At 41.6% G+C, this 22,720-nt stretch overlaps 2 long non-coding RNA genes across 3 annotated transcripts in view; one reads left to right on the top strand and one right to left on the bottom strand.

Moving 5' to 3' along the window:
- The window catches only part of LOC128333717 (uncharacterized), a 73,650-nt gene extending 72,507 nt beyond the window's left edge, over positions 1-1,143 (bottom strand). Inside the window, exon 1 of the long non-coding RNA XR_008311041.1 lies at positions 1,030-1,143. This is a non-coding gene — a long non-coding RNA (uncharacterized LOC128333717). The remainder of the gene's footprint in view (positions 1-1,029) is intronic.
- Positions 1,144-1,221: 78 nt separating this feature from the next.
- On the top strand, positions 1,222-15,087 carry LOC128333718 (uncharacterized). 2 transcript variants are annotated; one of them, XR_008311043.1, is made up of 2 exons: positions 1,222-1,309; positions 14,724-15,087. It is a non-coding gene; the product is annotated as an uncharacterized LOC128333718 (long non-coding RNA). The 2 variants fall into 2 exon arrangements; XR_008311042.1 differs by lacking the exon at positions 1,222-1,309 and adding an exon at positions 9,881-10,927.
- Positions 15,088-22,720: the final 7,633 nt, after the last annotated feature.

The following is a 22,720-nucleotide window of genomic DNA, read 5'->3' as shown; positions in this document are numbered from 1 at the left end:
ACAAAGTTCTAAGGCCAGGAGTTTGTATGCTCTATAAAGTTTTGGATACTGGCCTGTATGTGAATGAGATGTACATGCCTGAGAGTCATGCATAAGGAGTCAACTGGAGAGCTGAGAATATTTTCTGCAGATGGATGTATAATCCCTATGAAATAGATTGTACTTGCAGATGACCTGACAATCCAGCATCTTGTGAAAGAGAGAGATACACTTCCCCTTAACTTGCTGGTGCAATATCGAATGGTCTGAAACACAAAAGCACATTTGCGAATATTCAAGCAAAGCACAAGTTGCAAACTGCCTTTGGCCTCTTTAGAAGCTACGGGTTTGATAATTTGGTTGGGGGGGGAGACATAAAGATGGACAGATGGATAGCTAAAGAAATGCCTTCAGATTTGCCTTTTCTGTCACTTAAGACTGGAAAACACCAAATCCAACCCAGTAATTTTTTTAACCTTGCAGCTGAACCGATCACTGTTCACTTTGCAGCTGCATCTTATTTTTGTATTTTCCAGTGAGCAGTAAAAACTAACACACATTCTGCCCCCCCCCCACATCACCAAGACACAAAAAAAGTCTCTTCAGATACCACGGCATTTGACATATGGGCAACGAGCGACAGACCGGCAAAAGGTACAAAGAATCTACCACCACCCACCCCGTCGTTATAATTCCTAATTTTGCAGAATGTATTGCGGAGCTGTTTATCATAACAGTATACAATTTTGTTAAAGGGCAACTAATTCGCAGATTTCTTCAACCTCCTCCTCCACCCCTTGACAGGGGCCACTGATAGGGAAAGAGGCTCAGAAAAGCGGCAAAGTGAAAGGCTAAGAAACAATAAGCAACCATGGCATTGACAATGCCGTCCCGAACCCTTTTTTTCACTCCTGCTGTGACACTTCCATTCAAGAGCAAAGGAGGCTGCCATCATAAGAATGGACAATGGCATGAGGAATACAAGGGGAGAAGGGGGGGGGGAGAGAAAGAAATCAGATGAATTCAGAGCTAAGATGGCAGAGTTCTCACCTTTTCCACTTTTTTCGGGCAATCTGGATGAAGACGTCCCGCCAAGAGGAGATTAAAAGGGTGTTCGGAACTGTTGGACAGTTCTGAAGACTTCGGCATTTGCAAACACAATTTTTGAACTATTTGTAGGGGCATATACGCTGGATGCCATCGTGTGTGTGTGTGTGTGTGTGTGTGTGTGTGTGTGTGTGTGTGTGTGAGCGAGTGTCTCTCTCTCTCCTGTTTTATGTCCTGCAATCTGCATCACACACCTCTATTAGTATGAAGACTTTCTGTCCATGTAAGTAAGTGAGAGCCTGTGTTCCTTAAAATGTTTGAATTGAGATAACACAACTGCATGCATTTTAAGCGGAGAGCCTATAGCAGTTACTACAAGTATCAATTAGTCAGCAATAGCATGAGATCCCCATGTGTCTGGGGGTACAAAAGGTGGGAAATATGCAAATTGGGCTCGAGCACCTGGGTCACGTACAGTAATATCGCTTGCAACAAATAATGCCTCTCTTTTTAAAATGCATCTTTTGTTCCCCTTCCCTATTTTCTGTAGAAATAGGTTATTTACAATAATATTTACATCCTTAAGTTTTGCTTCCCATCCCCCTTGGGATACTGTGCTATATATGTGTATATATGGATCTGTAAACGGAATGAATGAAATGATTACCTTTAAAAGCCTCCAGGAGTAACCCATTATTGTTTTAAGAACAATTGCTTTCCAGAGAGTGAAAGATTGATATCAAATGCATGTACCTTGTTATTTCCAATACAGATCTAGTTGAGGGCACCGGGCGGGGGGGGAGAGAAATGAACAGTGCAATCCTAAACATGCTTTCTCAGAAGTAAGTTCCATTCAGATCAATGTGGCTTACCCTCTTGTAATTGCGCTTAGGACTGCACTGCACAGATCAAAATTCCAAAACAGAATAGAAGACAATGGGGGACTGTCATAAACAAAAACATAAATTCAGTTTGCCTATTTTGCTTTCTTAAAAATATATCTTCCATTTTTAAAAAGGCATCTCTTCACTTTTGGGGTTATTTTAAAGAGATTTTTAGACAGTTGGTCCACAATCAGCTTTATGTTTTATCAGATTTATCCTGAAAGACCAAAAGAATCCTGGGGGGTGGTTGTTTTTTGTTAATTTGGCAACCATGAGACAACAGAAACAAAATCCAACAGTTCTAAAACACAACGTTAAGTAAAATATTGTTTTCATAATTAGATCGGGGAGGAAGGGGAGAAAAAAATACTAAAAATTAAGCATGGAATGCTGTAAAAAGACCCAACATAAAGCCCTTTCTTGCTTGTTCTATGCATGCTATACCACACATCTAAATTTTATTTCCTAGGAACATTTGCCCACCTTTTGAAGCATTTCAGAATCATTCAAATGTTTCGCAGTCCTTGGATGCAAATAAATGATATTTCTGCTAAAAAGCAGATTTGTGTACTCAAAGAGAGCTCCTTATAGTGGCATAAGATTGCTTGCTGGCAGAACACCAGCTGTTTCTTCCTATAGCACAACCATGAAGAGGCTGAAGAGCAAAATCAAAGGGAGGTTTCTTTCTCACCTTCAGCAACCCTGATATCCATCAGATTCAGAAGGTTTAAAAATCCTGAACAACATATTGCCCCAAACAGTAGCACAGGACCAACAAAGGCTAGTGAACCTATTCCTGGATTTTAAAAAAAGATACCATAAGAGAATTGCATAACTAAAAGAGCCCTGGGTATGAGGAGAGGGTCATATATTGCTTTTTTAAAAAAGTATGTCATATTAAAAGACATTGCTATTGTTTAACACTGTTAAATAGGTGTGTCACCATTTCAAATACTGTTCGAACCTTAGCAGTTAGGAACTGCACTAGCCACCATGACAATACAGCATTGCATTTAACTTTCATCATAAGATTCTTTGCACACACACACCCCAAGATAGGATTATATTAAAAAGAAAAAGGAAGTCTCTGCATGATTTTTGGTCTTCTATCTATGTGAAAAAGGATGTCATTGTCCCCAGCCCTGTTCTGATATCCTTTGCCCAAACCTCCTGCCAGCACCAGCTACCAGTGCCACAAAAAGCACTGTCTGAATGAGAAACTCATCTAGACCTTCACCAAACAAAGACATGTTTTATATATATATATATATATATATATATATATATATATATATATATATATACACACACACACACACACACACACACAGAGAGAGAGAGAGAGAGAGAGGGGGGGGGGCTAGCTGCATGAAGAACAGGGAGTCGACACACAGGTCCCTGCTGTAAAACGAATTATAGTTCTTTCCAAGTTTGTCATCCGCTAACTCCACATCTCACAAGGAAGGTCTGCATTCGAAGGTGCTTATTCTTTCAGGTGCATTTTTTTTTTAAATGATGGATATTTGAGGTTGTACAGGATTCCAAAATGGAACTGGCTTTTCAGTAAGCTAGCCCACTGGTTTCAGGAAGCGTGTTTTACAATCAGGGCCCTACACCTTGTCTGAGGAGGAAATAAAATGAGTCAGTTGTTGTACAACATTCATACCACTGAGATGAATATACTGCAACAACCCCAACATGAAGAAAAATAGACTGAGAGAGCTTGAGTTTATAACTCCATTTTTCTGAGGGTCCACCTTATTTGTATATATTCCAATATCTTCTGTCCAAATACAGCAATACAAAATTGCCCTTTTATGGGTTGATTGGTTTTAGACAAAGGCAAGTTGTAGCTCAGTCTCATCAACTTTAGCAAGCTAGCTACACCTGCAGTCTTTATGTACATACATGGGAGTAAGTCTTGTTAAACTCAGTGGGACTTACTTCAGAGTAGACATAGAGGTTTGCTTAATGTCTTAATTCTGCCTATTTGTGCTAATGAAATTACCCAGATTACTTGTGCATATTAAAACGGATAAGCCAGTATTCTACCCATTTTGCTCTGAAGCATGTTGACAGTGGCTCATAGCTCAAACATTTTAGTATATAGTAGACTTCCTTGTCACCACAAACGGCGGCGACAGGCAAGTCTGTTCTACCATATTATTGTTCTATTCAGTAAAGGCCTATATGTATGTTCTAACTTTTAAAAAAAGATTCAGTTGACAATTAAGCATGACAGATCTAGCCTTAGAATCTACTGTACTCCTCTTTTACTTCTGGCATCAGCAGGGAGATATTGAATATGCTCAGGAAAAAAGAATTCAAAGCAAATCCCAGTTATCTGGGTTTTTAAAAAATATATATAATTTCATACCCTGCTCTTTAACCTATTGACAGGGATCTTGGATATGTGCAAATATATTTTCAGAAACCCACAACTGGGGGATCATTTTTAGAATTATTTCTTTGAAGCCACTGGTTCTAAGCTTGCTCAGTTAACAAAAAACAAAACCCCATTTCTAATTTCATTGGACAAACAGCTATGTAAAATTTCTAGCAGCTAAAAAGATGAACATGGCTGTTCCAATTTTACAAATCATTTCTGTATTCCAAGTATAACAGGAATGGAACAAATGCTCCTTGATTGACAAAATTGTCTTAATCTTAGGCCTCCACTGAAACTACTTGGAATCAAGCAAAAAAGGATCAGAACTTTGATTTTTTTTTATTTTTAATCAAAACAAAATTTATAAAAATAAGTGTGTGTGTGGGTGTGGGTGTGCGTGCATGTACACACACACGCGCGTTAGAGCAGCTATCTTCAGCATTCCAAGGCTGCATTTGTTTGTTTTTTTAAAATACGAAAAACATTTAAAACAGTCTGCCATTTAGGATTTCACATTGTAAATCTCCCAGTGTCTGAATGCAGTTACAAGGTCTGACAATGACAGAATAATTCATGTCAGACACAAAAAAGGGTCCTTCAATCAGTTTCATGCCGCTTTTCTCCTGCAGGGCTACACCAAGACAAAAAAAGTAGAATCCAGCTCCGCACCATCCATCACATTTCCCAAGTCTTTCAATTAATGACACTGCAATCAGATCGATGGCGTGTAATAAGAAAAGAGCTTTGCATTTCTGTACCTATTAATTCGCTGAGTAGCTCCAAAGGTAAAACGTGACCAGAAAAAGGATAACAACAAATATCATCCCTTTAAGCAATAGGGGAGGCAGGGGGCAGAGGTCTGGTCCAGAAGCAGCTATTCCTCCCCCAGCCCAACTCATCTCTATCCAACTGTTCAGCGTGCAATGCGGTAGCGGAGGGGGGTGGGGTGGGGTGGGGTGGGGTGGGGTGGGGGGAGTCAGTCAAGCCCAGGGCTACATGCAAGCCACAATTCTCCTGAAACACAGCAAAGGTGTGGGATGTGGTGGAGGCACAAATTGGGGAAATTTGCAGCGTTTCTCATATTTTGCATTAGTTCTAAAAACTAGAACTTATCAAAATGCCAAACATGGGGCAACAAGCCATGCAAGGCCCTACCCAATGACTACAAGTCTCGTTCTCATCTTGAAGTGCTTAATATATAGTTCAGGCACATACAAGATGACAAGGAAAATCTATTTTTCCCCATCTGGAACCAGTCAACCCCCATTAGACATAGAAACATCTTACCATTTGAGCTTTGAGTAACTGGCAGGACTCTGCAAATCCCTTCTCTAGGGCTTGTGAGGAAAGGGGCATATATTTAGTACATTTTTATTCCACTCTTCTTCCAAGTAGCCCAGGGTATTTCACACTATTCTCTTCCTCTTGCTCCAATTCTATCCCAATTTTACTACCATGTGAAGTAGTACAGGTTGAAAAATAGTGATTTGCCCAAGGCCACCCAATAAGTTTGATGAATGGGGATGAGACCTGGGTCTTCCTAATCCTAATCCAACACTCTAACCACTATACCACTCTGGCTTTAGCTGCTAAACATTTCTAACTCACAGCTGATGCCAAGGCAAAGCTGCACATCATAAAGTACCTAGGAAAAGATTACCAGAGCTGAGAATAACAAAAACCATATTCACAAGCACAGGAACATCTGCATGACAATAAGCAAGAGGGTGGAATTGCAGAGCCCTTTCACTGAACATAAAGTAGCATGGGCTCACCTGGTCAACACTGAAAGATATATTGAAGCTTCTCAAGGTTCCTAGGAACAGGAACCATTTATGTTTTGAAAGAGGCAAAAGAAGAAGAATGAAGACCTCTTTCCCATCCCTGCTCCAAGATCTTTTAACTGGAGATGCCAGGAACTGAACCTAAGATCAACCTCATGCGAGGCATATGTTCTACCACCCAAACAGCAGCCTTCCCCCTAGCAAATGTGACCGTGAAATGTCATCTATAGACAAGAAACTTAAGTTATATGCTAAGATATTAGGAGAAATGCAATGTAATTCATGAAATAGTATAGCCAAAGCAAATCAAGTTGAATGCTGGAATGAATTAAGTATAGCCCATTCCTGCCAGCTTTCAATCTACCACGGAGAACAGCAGCAAATAAAGATATAGGCACATCCCCTTGCAGTTTGCAGGCAAGAGCTGTGTTGGACTATCACGCCCAACAAATATCAGTCTATGCAAACCACTTTGGGAATGGTTGTTGAAAAATGGTATATAAATATTCGTCATATTTGTATAGTGTTGAACCATAAGCAAGAGCAATTCCTGTGTCTTTACCAAGGGCTAAAGAGCAGTGTTGGTTTCCCAGAAGCAGCAACATAGAGCAGGTGATATCTAATGTAGCTTAACAATACTCTCTTATGATTCCATGAGCTCCAGCACTGGCATATATGCATTTATGATGAGGCTATAAACACCATCAAACCCACATGGCGATCTGTGGCATTATCTCAGCAGTGCAAGAGCTGATCTGACAGTGGAACAGCAGCATGGCTTGGGGTTGCTAGGATGCTAGAGGCTGCAGCCTAGCAGCATCATGTAAAATTGGGATGCACCAAAGAAATGAGTGGAGAGGAACAGAGCAAACGTTCTCATCATGTAAGACACCAGGGGGAGGCCATCAAACAAGGCTCCCAATGGTATAGATCTGGGACTTTACCTACTGCACCTTAGGCACCCTGCTTCCATTGCAAACCCAGCAACTAAGCCTTCAGGAGCAAGGGCACTACCTAGACTGAAGTGATTGAATAGCTACCAGCTGACTCCACAGGTCATTCTCTGCTCACCAAGTCCTCCTAAAAGCCTGCTAATCAGTCTGAGTTACTCCTTGCTACAGACTCCTCGTGTCATGTCGCACCTTGCCCTGCCATCTTCTTAGGAACTTGACCTTTGGCCCAGCTCTAGCTTTACCCTTGCCTCTGGTCTCTGACATTCTGACCTGCTTCTCCACAACTCAACTTTGCCTGCTTTGTATTGTGCCCTTGTCTCTGCTTGGACTGAAAATTAGTTTCCTTGAGTCTCAACCCACAGCTAATAGGGTTGGAACTGAAATTTCTCTGAACTTAAATGTGAAAGAGAATTCCAGGGTTCCCCCCAAGGAAAAATTGGCAGGTAATTTTCTCATATGATTTCTTTGCATTCCAAAACCTGAAGATGGTCCTGGCCGAGGCCTGATGCAGTGACAGTTCTTACCTCACCTCAGAAGCCAGGGAGGTGAAGAATGCAGATCCACAAAAGCAGACAATATGAATCCAATAAATTGTACAGACCTAGATGCCAATTTAAGAGGTACACATTGGGATCAGAAATAGAAGCATCACTTCTAGTGGATGTAGTAGAGAGGTGGTTTCCATGAATACTGAAGCTATATGGATGTCCCATGATACGAAAAAGGGAAAAAATGGAATTTGTACCTGGAAAATGACTGAAGAGAGAGAGGAGTGGATCTAGCAAGCTACCGCCACATAATTAAGCTAGAACTAGGGATATACAGAAACCTCTGAGAAATTTTAGTTATCTTCCAGAAGTTCAGAATTGTCTTACATTTAAATAAACTGTAAACGTCTTACAAAAATGTTGGCTTCATGAAGATTCTCAGCTGTCTCACCTTGAACAGAACCATGCAATATGCTTCAAACTTCACTTCCTGTGAAATTTCGGTGCCAAAGTATCTAGGACTGTGAGCAGTTGACATACACCAAGTGAATGTTGGCATACACCACATTTTGAATATATACAGTATGTTGGTATTAATCAGATGAAAGACATTTTTACCTAGTTAACAGCCCTCGGGTTACGATGATGATTTCTCATGGGAAAGGGTGCTTAAAATTAGGGTTGCACTAAATACTGTCTAATTTTTACTTTTGAGACAGTTAATCTCTGTGTGTGGAGAGGAGAGATTAGCAATATTTCTCCATTAACAATCTGATTATAAGAATATTCATTGTTTTCTTAATGCTGCACCATTTTCCTCCCAATTACTGCTTCTTTCTTCTTCCTAGATTAGTCATATGGGTGATGCTGACCAATTAGGGATCACATAATGAAGAGGACGGCATCACAATGTGACGTAGCCAATCAGATGTGGCTATGTGACAACATCACTTAAAGCAACTTAAGTCAGCTGACAGACAGAGGAGGGGCAATGTAAATGAATTGGCAAACATTTTGTTGCAGGCACAGTTGAAAAATCTTTGTAAGAAAAAGGAAGTTTTCCACACTGCAAAGAAAAATAGCACATACTTCTGAATCAGCCCTACTTCAAATGGACAGATTGGCTCTTTACCAGCCCTGCTAATGCCATGAAGCATTATCCGTCTCACACAGACACCTGTTCTCAGACTTCTATGAAAAGGCCAATGTGCTCTACTTAATGCCTTTTTTTGAATCACTTGGGAATAATGATCTGTAGTTTATTTTGGCTACAGTGATCTTCCTTTGCGATTCCCTTAATCCTGCTCTGAAGACTTCAAGGTACTTTTAAGCTAGATAATGTGTCTCATTCTCTAGCGGCTCAACAGTTTAATCTGCTCAACACATCGCCCCTTTCTTCCCCCAAATTACCATCTGCTCCACCTTGCATTTGTTTCACTGCCGGACTCTCTCAGCTTTCGCTTGGACCCTTCTGGTGCATTCAGTGCTTTTAAATTTCTCCTCTGGCCTTATGTCTAGCTGCTTATGTTTGGGGGCAGACAATAGAGGTGATATGGGCCATTATTCATGAGGAGCTTCATGTGTAACGTGAGAAACTTCTCATCTCCTGACCCCTGTTAGCATAAGAATTGCTGATAAAATTCGGAACTCAAAAGGAGAAAAAGAAGAATCTTCTGGGAAAATATAGGCAAGAGGAAGAGAGAGTGAGATTCACGTCAGAGATGCAGTTTGGATGAAGGATCCCAAACAATCTGCCACTTAAGAAGTTCAGTTTAAAGCATCCCCAAAATTTACAAAATTCCTTATCTAATAACCATTGTACAAAGAGGGCATCCCAGTTAGATAGGAAAAGAATGGCAACAAACACATCCCCCATGCGGCATCCTCTGCCATAATATAGCCAATGTCTGAATGACCGTGAAGTATGAGGATTTGTTTCTTTAGCTTTCTTTGCCCAAAAACTTGGATAAACAACAACAAATTAGAAGAATTTCTGAAGAGCATTCCACTGTATCATTCTATCTCTAGACTCCTTAGTTGTTCAAAGGAGGGCTTGAAGTTTGCTCCTGACATATGTATCAATGAAGTATTGGATTTGAGAAAGCATTCAAACATGACCCCCACCTAGAATATGAAATGGCACAGCACACCAACCCTTTGGAGACTTCAATTTCCTATTCTCAATATCTCTGTCTGGGATTTGCAGAAAGGCCCTGAGAAATTACACATTTTATAAAACCTCAACATTCGCTTCGAATGTTACTTTCTGTGAAATTTTGTTACCAACTTTAGCAATATGCAGAACCGCCTTGAGATTTGTCACTTGTTCTATAGAGACTCATTTGGCTTCCTTTGAACATTCCAGATGTTTCTCCCTGAGAGGAACCATGTATTTGCTTTGAGTTACGCTTTTTCAAATTCCAGCTGCAACCTTAGTCTCAACATTCTCAGCCTTGTCATCTGAACTCTCTAATGTGGTGTACAGCTGATCTAATGAAATAGCCTTAAAAAAATTAATTTAGGAAGAAAGACACCTCACTGTCCCAATCAGCCAAAGATTACTCAAAACTAAAGAGGCTAATTGTTCACTAAAATGTCTTCAAGGCAAAAACCACCCCCAAAGATCTTAAATAAAAAAAATTAATTTATGAATTCACTACCATAAGATGGCAAAGAGGATTTTTAAAAAGGATTCAACAAATTAAAGGAAGAGGATAGTGGTATTGACCATGATGTGATATATGTCACTTCCACATTCAGTAGCACCTCTGAGCACCAGATACTGGGGACAAACAATTGGGTAGGGCTGCTGCCTTCATGCCTTACTTGTGAATTTCAGGGAGACATTTGATAGATTGTTGTTGGAAACAGGATGCTGGACAGAATAGATCCTTGGACTGATCTAGCACTGCAGTTCTTAATGAATATGGCCACAAGTCTCTGGAAAAGCTACAATCCCAGAGGCATCCATGTCAGTTAGGGGCCTAGAAAAAAAGGTAAAGACAAAAAGTCCCTTTAAATGCAGATGGCAAAGCAGCTGCATTTATTGCTGCCTCCAGAATGAAGAGGAAGTGATGCAGCCTGTCCTCAGTCCCCACCTGGTCACAGGTAAAGGAGGGGGTGGAGGATGCAGAAGAGGTCAGATAATAAGGAGCAGAGTCCAACAGACATATCAGAGTTCCGATGAAGTCCCACAACAACAGGGAGCCTCCTAACAGTTCCAACTGTCAGGAAGCTCCCTGCTGTCATTGTGAAATTCCCTCTGAAAGGGCATGTTGTGTCCAACATATGCCAGACCAGACATCACACACAGCCCTGGTTGGTACTGTCTACAATGACCAGCAGCAGCTCTCTACCTGAAGATGTCAAGGATTGCACCTGGGATCTTCTGCATGTAAAGCAGGTGCTTTATCACTGAGCAACCACTCTCTCCCTCTTTCACAACGCTGAAACCAGGGGTCATCCCATGAAACTCAAGTTCGGGAAATTTAGGACCGACAAGATGAAGTGCTTTTTCATACAGGGCATAATTAATCTATGAAATTATTTGCCATGGGATGTGGTGATGGCCACTAGCTTGGATGGCTTTAAAAGGGGCTTAGACAAATTCATGGAGTGTAGGTCTATCAATATTATTTATTATTTATTCAATTTCTATACCACCCTTCCAAAAATGGCTCAGGGCAGTTTACACAGATAATAAATAAATAAATAAGATGGATCCCTCTCCCCAAAGGACTCACAATCTAAAAGAAACATAAAATAGACACCAGCAACAGTCACTGGAGGTACTGTGCTGGGGCTGAATAAATACTAGTCTGGTGGCTGTGGGCCACCTCCAGCCTAAGCGGTAAGATGCCTCTGAATACCAGTTGCAGGGGAGCAACAGCAGGAGAGAGGGCATGCCCTCACCTCTAAGTCTGTAGGCTCCCCAGAGGCATCTGGTGGGCCACTGTGTGAGACAGAATACTGGACTAGATAGGCCTTGGGCTTGATCCAGCAATACTGCTCTTATGTTCTAATAGTCATCAGATCACATTATTTGACTGCAGCAATTCCATTCATTTATCTTTTTTAAAGCCAGGCCACAGAAGATCCAAGTCAGTACATGCCTACTTTGGAGTGTTTAGCTGCAAAGTTGAATGTGTGGATTGTCATCTATCCCCGCTGCCCAACTCCTCCATACCCTTTGCAATACAAACTGCTTTTACACAACTTTAGAGAAAGCAAAATTAAATACACCTCAGAGTAAACTGGGAATGACTATTCTTGAACTGGGTAGAGAAACCTGTTTGCAGATATTTAAATAAATGCAAGGCAACATTTAAATGCAGTGAGAAATATTTATAGATGCACCAACTGCTAAATGGCTTGCAGGAGGCTTTGAAATATAATAATATAATATCACAGGTCAAAGCAAAAGAAAACATGAATTGTCAAATATTCCTTGCTTGGCTGATCCATCAATGTGATATCTAATGCACACTTAAACTCTTCAGTGTACTGCCTGGAATTAAAACCATCGAAGAAAGGAGAAGAGGTTTAAATAAACCATTATCAGGGGATCAGAGGAAAAAACCAAGACATAATTAAAATGAAAATAAAAGAGAGAGAGAGAACATCAACACAATAAAATGCAATAGATTTGGAAATTAGTCATAAAAGTGGGAGTTGATGATCAATTAGGTTTGCTGGCATTAAAATGGAGAAAGTTGAGCAGCTCAGAATCTTCATGGTTTTTTGTTTTAAAGCAACAGACTGGAGTGGCTTGTATGTTAAAGATACCTTAGGAACATAGGAAGCTGCCATATACTGAGTCAGACCATAGGTCCATCTAGCTCAGTACTGTCTACACAGACTGGCAGCGGCTTCTCCAAGGTTGCAGGCAGGAATTTCTCTCAGCCCTATCTTGGAGATGCCAGGGAGGGAACTTGGAATCTTCTGCTCTTCCCAGAGTGGCTCCATCCCCTGAGGGGAAAATCTAACAGTGCTCACACATCAAGTCTCCCATTCATATGCAACCAGGGCAGACCCTGCTTAGCTAAGGGGATACGTCATGCTTGCTACCACAAGACCAGCTCTCCTCTCTAAAAAGCTGGCTTAATGTTACATAAAGGTAGCACTGTTGCATCTCACAGATGATCAACAAAGGAGTGATACAAATGACCATGGTATGGGTGGAATCAATTAAATTAGGGTGGAGCCAGACATGAAAGGAACTGGGCTTTACTTCTAGTGTCTGAATCAAATAAACTATACCATTCTGAAAGACCCAGTGTCTTCCACTAGATGCCCAGGGCATTCATTTCTGCTGAAAACAGATTGGAAGCATTTGGGGTACCTTTACTAATGAAAATTAGCAAATCCAAATTCAGATCAACTGTAAACTATGCCAAATCATGTCCCCAAAATTCTAGAAGCCACACCAAAATTGCCATACTATCACCTTGTGTCAGCGGGTTTTAATTGCCACAATGATCAGCGAGAATTATGTACTTCAATGATATAAGAAAGGACTCATAAATCTCATTATTTTCCCTCTTTTGTACCAGACCATCGAGTCTAGAGGAATCCCACCAAATCATATATTATCACCTACAGCAAAGCAGCATGAACATATATATTATTGTTTAGAGTGTTAAGATTGCAAAACCCATTGTGCAATGAAACTTGAAGTGAAATACTCATGCTTGGGAGAATCCACAATGCAATATGACTAGGAGCAAAAAGGAACATACAGCAATGCCTGATATATAACCATAAATCCAATGATACATTACTGTGAGCAAACACACACACACGGGCCAAGGTCTTAAATTATAACGGACAACTAAAAATGCAGAAAGAATAGAAACAACCAGAACTGTCCAAACATCAACTCAACTCAAGGATTTCCTGCACAGGAAGATCCTGCTACAGCTTGTCAAACTTGGATAAAGAGTTGCTCGCAAGACATACCTTTAAGAGCTGTCTAGCAAATATGGTTAGCAAAGTATCTGTCTTAATTAACCCCAAATGTGCTCTTGCATGCAACCTCTCCAGAAGATGACAACATTTAAAATGTGCAAACAGAACATTATACCACCTACATCCACTGTTAAAACATGGCACCATGATGCAGCCTAAACATATGAATATGATCTGAATGGGTGCAAATACTGACTCATCCAGGGGCAGAGCCACAATTGCACGAATGGGTTCAAAGAACCCGGAGCCCCATGCTCAGGGGCTGTGCTTCGTGTCCCAGCCACGCCCCCTGCATCTGACACCAGACACAAGGGGTGTGGTTTTACTCATGCAGCTCCATTTTTGAGAAACTTAGCCAGCGCCGGCTTCCCAGCCTGGCTGGGAATGCATCTCGCTGCCTTTTAAAGCCTGGCAGCAGGCTGAACTGGGGCTGCCACTGGCTTCCCTGTGCCACTGGACTAATCTGTACAGGTCTTCTTGAATTTACTTTCAAAAAGTGCCAAGTAGAGAGGTCAGGGGGAGAGGTTTATTCTCTCCCTTTAGATTCTGCAAGTGTTTGCACATACGCTAGTGAGATGGTGAATTAATGCAGGCCCACATTATTTCAGTGACACCATTTAAAGAGGGCAGAAAGTCTACCACACCTGTGTTTTAGACCATACACAATTATCTTTCATGAGCACCTAGGTTGCCAAATATCTTAAGGCTCAGACCTGGGAGTCAGGGGGTAGAATCTCAGAGCTCAAAGATGGCACCTGGCAGAGCAGAGGGTGGAACCTAGGGGCACAGGGATTTCTGACAGAGATCCCAAATGTTCTAAACCTAGAGCCATGGCTCAATATCAGCAGGACACGTTTGGCCTTCATAAAGGACCTGAAAATATACCTTTTTAGTCAGGCTTTTAATTTATAGTTTTGAAGTTTTAAATTTTATAGTTTTTATCTGTATTTTAAACTTTTAATTGTGTTGATGTTTTACGATTGTTGTTGTGGTTTTAGATTGTGAACCACCCAGGGACCCGTGTATGGGGCAGTACATGTTAAAATGAATGAATGTTGAATCCCTGGCATCTCCAGCTAAAAAGACTTTCAGGTAGCAAGACCGGGAAAGACTTTTAAGAGCCACTGCTAGTCAAAATAGGGGAATATTGCACTAGACAGACCAGTGGTCAATATAACTTATGTTCTTTTAGCTATTCTTCAGTGTTGGATTATCATTCTCTTTCCCCACAGGTTTCCAAAATATATGTGCTCTGACTTCATTTGTGTCCAGCTCCCTGTCACTCTCTGCCACAGAAAACAAAAGATGCTGAGATCCACTTACAGGTGGCATAATGTATTTTGATGGATTTTCAGGGAAGTAAAATTGGGGGCCACAAAGTTTACCAGTAGTGGCAACAAGTGGCATTCTTCTCTTATTTCAACAGGATTTGATCCCTGCTGTTTTCATCATGTTATACTTCTGATCATTTCTACAGTTATATTTTTAGATTGACTTCTGTTGCTTTATATAGTAATTGTATCATGTTATATTTGCACTCAGCCTTGGTTTAATTTGTACAAAGTCAGATAAAAATAAACTGAACAACAAAAACAATATTGTTGCCATCACTACTACTACTATGTTTGGGACAAAGGTAAGATTTGAACCAGGGATATCCCTGCCCACAAATTAGGGTATACCAGTCCTCAATGCTCTGATGAATCCACCTGTACTAAGAAAAAACAATTAGGAACAGAACTACAGTATCAATAAATTAATTTAATCCATAGTCTGCAGAACAAGGCCAATCCACTGTAAATACTCATCCCCTCTCCACCTCCCCACCCATTAAATTGACCATTTGAGAAAACGATATGAGTTTATCAGACTGATTTAGGGGAGGCCCAAAAACCTCTGTGTTTTTGTTCCTATGGAAACAAATTCCCTCGACACCCTCAACACACACTCAGTATTCCTGTCTTACACTCTGTTTGCTTCTCACATCACACACACAATCTTCTCAAACCTTGCTTAATATACATTCTGGAAGGTTTCCGTTGTGCAATCAGAGCCAGTGTATTTAATTAATAATTGTTAATTAGGGCAAAGGAAAGGTGCCAGACTGATAGCGTTTGAGACTAGAGGCATCTGTCTAGTCCCAGAACTGGGACAGTTGGCCCCCCACAGTCCCAACCACCTGAAAGAAGCTGCATACGAGGTGAAGAACGATTCCCAGTTATTTATTTGTTATTTATTTATTTGTTCGATTTTTAGACCGCCCTTACAAAATAGCTCAGGGCGGTTCACAAACATCAAAGACCCTTTAAAACAATTTAAGAGTACTGGAAGGCCAGGGCGAACAGGTAGGTCTTTAGGGCTCTCCTAAAATCCAATAAAGAATTCAAATTACGGATGTTAACTGACTTGAGAGGTGGGTTTGGGTTGTGGTTGTTTTGCCAAAGTAGACCAAGTTTGTAATATTTTTGCCAAAGTAGACCAAGCTTAGAAGTCCCTACAAGGTCCATACCCTCCAACTTTTTACAGCTAAAAACAGGGGCACACTGCCAGGACTTTCCCAGATTTCTACTCAGATGAGATTCTCTCAGAAGAGGAAAACACCCTGTCTGAGACCCCAAGCCCAGATGAAAGCCCTGTAGGTCCATCAGAGCCTGAGTAGCCAGAGCTCGTCTCACTCAGCTCTCTTGGAGTTTTGGGACACAGTGCCCCACAGAGGGGACTCCAGCCCTAATCTGGAAACCTACTCCATAACTTCCAGGACCCCTGTATCTGCTGCTCAGGGCCTCCCTCTAAATGGGTCTACTCAGGAGAAGCAGAGACCAGCTCAGGTGCTGGCTTTGGATAAGGGCCAGCATGAGATCCAAGAAGGGGTTCCAAGAAGGGAGTTCATGGCTACTATACAACTCCTCTATTTGGCGCTAGCCTTTGCTGGGTCAATAGCTTTCACTGAGCTACTGCATTGCTGGACCTGGGCATGGACACACAATTGTAACATCACTACATTCACTCCAAGATTTTTGGCAAAGACTTTTCCCTTCCCACCACAATTGGACGTTGCTAAAGTTTCTGCTTGTTCAGCTGCATGACAAATAAATTTGCTCTGCAATAACACATCCTCTACTCATTTTCAAGCCTTGAAGATGTCCAGGGCTGGCACAACACACACACACCCTTCAATTTAATGGCCTGTTTGAAGACTGTAAAGGTAGGAGGGGACTTTCAGAGATTTTCAGAGGGCGAGTTTGAAATCTGGGAGATGGGGTGTAGCTCATCACTACAATCAGACCTACCCTTAGAAACCACCATCTGATGGCCACCATTTCCCGCCAGAAGCCTCTAGAAGAGTGATGCTACATCACTCCAGAGGACTTTGCCTGTTGGGTTAAAAGGTGTATCAACATACAATAAGTTATCATGCCTCAGCAGCTGCAGTTTATGGGAAGTGGAAAGCTATGAACTGCATAGTGTCTTAGAGTTCATGCAAATGCCTTTGGATGCATGAGCACTAGAGACAAGATTCGGCCTTCTACACACAGAGAAAACTTCTAAAGACCCTAAGGAGGGAGCCGGACTATGAAGAATGGCAAATCTAGCAACTCACTTTAACATTTTAATAAGGCATTGTCTAAAGGGCAGAAATAGGGACAGTGGCTCACCAGGGACAGGGAGCAGAAAATATAGACTATCCCTAAAAAATAGTCTCTTGGAGCATATGAAGGTGTACCATAGCATCTCTCTGAAACCTAACACCACAAACTAGATTACAAATCTTAAACTCCTTTATTAGGCAAAACTGTAGCTTGCTTAACATCAGTTGTCACTGAATCACACCTAACACTTATCCTTCTGTGTAAGTCAGTCCCTTGTGTGTGCCTGATTGTGCTACATAAAAGGGAACCGGTGTGTGTGTGGGTATGTGTGTGTGTCAAACTTTGGTGCAGGAGTCTTCATTTTTAAGATGTGATACATTCATTTCTCAGGAGTGTTGAACACACAAGGCCATGAATTAAATATATGTGCCTCATCTATCTGGATAATTTGAACGTATTTTCTGTGAATAAATCTACTTATTGCTTGCTTGATCTCCACAGTCTTTCTGCTATGGGGCATACTATATCTAGAGAAAACTTCAAATGCTTTAAGATATTCCCGCAAGAAGAAAACTTCAAATTTCAAAAGCTAAAAGATACAAATCCGATTTTAAGTGATTGGAAGGCATTCCCCAACATCTATTTAAAACTATAAGTGGCTGGTGATAGACAATATTTTTTGCAGAGATTTGAAAGTGGTACGATGGACACATCAGTGTCTATAATGTGGAACCTTCTCTCAGTGTCATAATTAACCAAATAGGATTTGTAGGTATCTGAATCACTTCCAAAACTTGCCAGATCTATTCGACAACATTGATAAGTGAGACAAAAGAAACAGTGCCTCTTCCATATTACCTCCAACTCTCTTAAAGAACTACTGTCTCTTTCCAGCCAATGAATCATCACAACAAATTTGGGTCTGGACTCAAAGGGTCCAGCAAAGGAGGTCAAGTTGTCACAACTGGGCAGAGTTCATATTAAAAAGTGAAGGGGTGGTTTGGTGGGGGGCGGGCAGGGTGAATTTGGCTTTACTTTGAAATAAGCCAAACTTGTTTTCCGTTTTTTTTTTTTTAAGTAGCTCAACTCTCAGGCAGAGTTCAGTAAGTACAGCACTACCACTGAAAGAGTCTGTCCCTATCCCTACTTGTCAAGTTTGTGATTACAATGGACTAGAAAACAGAACCCGAACTGAGTTTCTTAAGCTACATAATGGCAAAGATAGTCCTTGAGGTAACTCGAGCCGGGACCATATAGGGCAGGGGTGGCCAAGCTGAGGCTCTTCAGGTGTTGTTAGATTACAACTTCCGTCATCTCCAACCACAACAAATTGTGGCTGGGGGTGATAGGAGTTGTAGTACAACAGCAGCCGAAGAGCCTCAGTTTGGTCATTCCTGACATAGGGCTTTAAAGGTCAGAACTAGCATCTTGAATTGGGCCCAGAAATGCACTGGCAACTAACGTAAGAGCACTTTTGAGCATTTATTAAACAACACATAAACTTTTTTTTTCAGGGGGAAACAAACAAATGAACTGAAAACTGTGGCAAACTGTACATGCTCTAATTCTGGAGTAAATTTTACAAATTCACACATTCTCTGAACTGGAATTCAGGAGCAGGGAAATGTGAGGCAAATCAGAACAATTATGGAAGAGAATAGGCTCTTATTCCTATCTTTGCCTCTGCAGGCAAATATGGCCAAGAGTAGATGTGCCAATACAGTGGCTACACTTGAGAGTAGATGATCATAGGTAAGTGGGTAGCACTGGACAAAGACCAGAGGAAAGCTGTGAGTTTTTCTTTTCAAACCTGATGGCAGAAACAAAGAGCACACCAACCACAAATTATCTCCCTCTCCTTTTCTGTTGAGAGACTACAGTGCAATTTTTTCCATGCCCAGAGTAATAAATTTCTGCTTTTTCTACACAGCCCCACAGTACAGGCATAAGGGATTTATACATCTGTGAAGCATATGAGAGGTATTTTCTCATATAGAAGAAATATTGTCACACTGCATCTCTTGGGCCAAGTCTGAAGGCTGCACAAGACTGCGAGAGAGACTTCTATTGCCATGCTCTAGACAAATAAATCTGCTGAAATTAAAATTTCAAGGTTAATAAAATATTAAATAATTGGCTTTTGCATATCCAAGAGTGCCTTTCATCACCAGCCTTCCTCTTTTTGCGTTCTTGTCTGTAGCAGTTGTTCCTGGGACTGGAGGCAGTGTATATTCATACTCACTCAGAAAGCTCAAGAGGAAACTAGGCTCCATTAAAGGGTTAAAATTATAAGCCACCCAATAGCTGAAATCAGAAGTGTAGACACATTGGCCCCCGATCATGTGACATGAACATGTGATAAATGCTCTCATGGCACTCAGCATATAGGTATGATGTTCTGTTTGGTTAGTCAGGTGCATTTGCCACCCAGCAAACAACAGTAAACCCATAGTGACACCACACTTAAGACCTATTCACATGTTACATTGCATGTGCAATCTGTACTGTGCACATACATACATATTGCAGAGATTCATGTTACGTTCAACACGCTTAGAGCAATACCCTTCCTATTTGTATCCTGCATTTGATGAGGCCTGTACCTAGGTTCACTTTGAAACTGAACACACTTACAGCCAATCACTCAAAAACATGTACATATGCACAGACACCTGAGTGCACGCACAACATAATGCCCAAACAGGACTTCAGATTGCTTCTACAGTAAGGCCCTTTAGTGCAGAGTTGAAGTATTACTCAGCTGACAGTGGAATTAAAATGACAGCTCCACATGACCCCAATTATAGTGTAATATGGTCTAGTAATGACCACCCCCATGACCAAAGTTTTCATAATGTTTGCTCAGAAGTAAGTAATTGCTAAAGTAAGTAAGAAGTAAGTAATTGCTAAACCTTCTGAAGAAAATAGGAGCTATGGCAAAAGCCTGATTCAGATAAGGATAACAGCAGGGGCAACATGTTAATGCACCCCCCTTTAAAATGTCACTTATCGTTTGGCCCCAAAGCATCCAAATAATTGCTTGTGCATTTTTCCTTAGGCAAGGAGTTCCATAGATGGAGCAGCACTCAATAAAGGCATAGGCATTGAGATGACTCACAAAATACCTGGCAATTTCTTTTTTTATGTTATTCAAATTCAACAAACCTAAACAACTTCAAAAACATCAGACTTCTTGAACTGAGAAATATTATTCTTTGCTTGGTTCCCTGTTGCTCACTGACTTACAACAGGCTCTTCTCCACACAAATTCTGGCTACAGATCAGATTCTAGCAGATCAGAACGAAAGGTTTGGTCACAGCTGGCCAGGTTAGTTTTGTTTTTGTTTTTAAATGCTTTGAATTCAAAACTCAAACTCAAGTCAACATTTGTCCAAATTTAGCTGCAATACGGCATTGGCTAAATATTTATAGAAGTGTTACATATGCTTGCACAAAGACTCAGAGAGAGGGAGGATGGGGTCCTCCCGGTCCTGGAATGTCTAGAGAGGCTTAAGACTTATTCTCCACATCTTGAACTCGTTGGCCTCTCCTCCCCTGCTTTGCTGCCACCTTCCTCTCCAAACCATACCACCATGACAGAAATAAATTAGTCAGAGGTACAGGTCACACCTTTGAGGGCAGTAAACTTTCAGTGCAGAATCAATAGACAAGACGGGAGACAAATATAGCTGAAGCAGAAGGAATGCTGCAGCCCCAATGGCTTGACGTAAGCCCAGACAAAAGGATAGTTGGCTCAGCCTTACAGGCTCTCTAGACAGCTTATCGTATAGAAAAACTTTCTCTGGACTGTACCACTTCAGACTGCCGAGAGGTGGGCGGCTTGCAAGATTGACTGCTCCTCCATCCACCTAGAAAATGACCATGTCACAAAGAAAGCTTGGCTAGAAGCCTGCTTATTTAAAGAAATTTATCTTGTTACTTCCGCCTGAAGAGCTCTCAGAGTATCTTGTGAGAACGTTAAAACAATAAGATATACAAATCAATATAAAATGCAGCAGAGCAGTGCAATTGAAGACAGAAGGGTTTTGTTTTGTAAGGATTTTTTAAAATATCAAATGCCTGGGTGACTAAAACATTCTTCGGCCAGGAAAACACTGAAGTTGGTGCCAAGAGAGCCTCCCTGCAAAGGGCATTCCAGAATCAGGGTGCCATAGCCAAGAAGGCCCTCTCCCCAGTCACCATTTGCATCACCTCAAAAGGCAAGGGGACCCAAAGAAGGGCCTCCAAAGATGGCCTTAATGTGGGGCCGGCAACCCTCAAGGTACCAGAGTGTCAGGCCATTTAGAGCTTCAAAGGCTAAGAGCAGCACCTTGAATTGTGCTCAACAACTAACTGGGAGCTAGTACAGTTGTTTGTGGTCTTGTGAGTTGAGTTCTTTATGCAGGAGTGGTCTGTATGGGAAGGGCAAGGGTGGACAACGTTGCAGGTGTGGCTCATTCCCACTCTCCTCTCACACCCTGGCTGCCTTGCTCTGCCTCCCCTCCCCTGCTGTCATGTTAACCCCAGGCATATGGGCTGTCAGTTGCCCGGGTTAGGGACCCAGCTTACATAATGCCTGGAGTTAATACAGCAATGGGTAAGGAGAGAAGTGTTTTACACCCCTTCTACCCCTCGCATGCAGACTGCTACTGTCTGTATGGCCAGCCCCAGCAGTCTGGCTGATGTATTTTGAATCAGTGGGTGCTTCCAAACAGCCTTCAGGGGCATCCCCATTCATTAGAGTCGTCCAAGTGGGATGTTACAAGGGAATGGATAAGCATGGCCAGGCTATTTTCCGACATGCAAGTTTTCTGTGTGGAGGGATTTCTTTTTTCTTCTTCTTTTTAATGGAGGAGTCATGCAAGTCCCCACCTATAGTCTGAAGTCCAGACATATAGCCCACATCCCAATGAAAGCTAGCCCCATCTCATGTCTCCAGTTTACTTCTTCCAAGGTTAAGCCTTTGCAAGGCCCACCTGCGCTCCAATGCAGCTACATGGATTCCAATGGATTCCTAGCCTGTCTTGTTAATTACAACAGAATGAGCTAATATGCATTCACAAAAAGGAAAGAGAAGACAAATCTGCTTCCTCCATTCAACTCTACAGGACAGCCCTTCCAGGAACGCGAACAAATCGTACACACTGGAACACCCACACTCATTCAAAATGGCAAAAATACTTTCCCATGATGGGGACAGAATCATAGTGAGGTTTTGGCTGTTAAACAGCTGTGGGTTTGGAATCACAGTCAGCTGGATGTGTGAACACTGCACTCTTCCAGCTGTTGCACATCTGCATAGATGTCTGAAGGGGGACTCCCAAAGGGAAAAGTCACAAGCTTCAGGCGCACATCAAGCATGCAAATCTTTTCTGCACACCTGTGCACCATGTACCACAGAAGTAGCACGAGAGCAGTGAGATATATTTGTGCATGTGAGTGCTGTAATGTTTGGAGCCATTCTTCATGGCTCTAAAGGGTTTCTGCCCTGAGAATACCTGGCACTCAGAAGCAGAGGTTCTGAAGAAGTCCCATGGCTGGCATACATCAGGCAAAGCTGTACTGCCATTGGTCATCCCTGTAAATCTACAGATGAGTCTGTGAGAGGAGTTTATGATCACACTGGGAAAGTTGCATGG

This window comes from Hemicordylus capensis, chromosome 8 (assembly GCF_027244095.1).
Source record: "Hemicordylus capensis ecotype Gifberg chromosome 8, rHemCap1.1.pri, whole genome shotgun sequence".
In the NCBI taxonomy this organism is placed as follows: Eukaryota; Metazoa; Chordata; class Lepidosauria; order Squamata; family Cordylidae; genus Hemicordylus; species Hemicordylus capensis.
The sequence above is the reverse complement of the archived record's forward strand: the minus strand, read 5'-3'. Positions and strand labels throughout refer to the sequence as shown.